Raw genomic sequence first — 316 nt, forward strand, 5'->3', positions numbered from 1 at the left:
TGTGGAGATTTTAAAACAAGGGTGGTACTAGCTCTTGGCAGTAGATCTTCCAATAGGAGGTTGCATATTTATAAATACCTAAAGTGGGATTATGCTCTCCGGTTAGGAAGCTCACTGTCTTTTGGTCTGACAGCCAGATGTGCAGGGCTTGCAGAGGGCTCTGCTAAATTTCACAGACTCTGTTCTAGGAAAAGAAGAAACTTATTGGCAGAGTTCTTCGCATGATTCAGAACTACTGATTATCAAGCTATTGAAAGACTCAGCTTGTCCATGGACTCTGTCCCCTTTGGCCCCAGAGACTGCCCCATCTCTGCCC

At 45.3% G+C, this 316-nt stretch overlaps 1 long non-coding RNA gene across 1 annotated transcript in view; it reads right to left on the reverse strand.

Moving 5' to 3' along the window:
* LOC103584482 overlaps positions 1–310 on the reverse strand; it is a 2291-nt gene extending 1981 nt beyond the window's left edge. The window contains exon 1 of the long non-coding RNA XR_549981.1: positions 79–310. This is a non-coding gene — a long non-coding RNA (uncharacterized LOC103584482). The remainder of the gene's footprint in view (positions 1–78) is intronic.
* Between the last annotated feature and the right edge of the window lie 6 nt (positions 311–316).

Source organism: Galeopterus variegatus, unplaced genomic scaffold (genome assembly GCF_000696425.1).
Source record: "Galeopterus variegatus unplaced genomic scaffold, G_variegatus-3.0.2 Scaffold60601, whole genome shotgun sequence".
Taxonomy (NCBI): domain Eukaryota; kingdom Metazoa; phylum Chordata; class Mammalia; order Dermoptera; family Cynocephalidae; genus Galeopterus; species Galeopterus variegatus.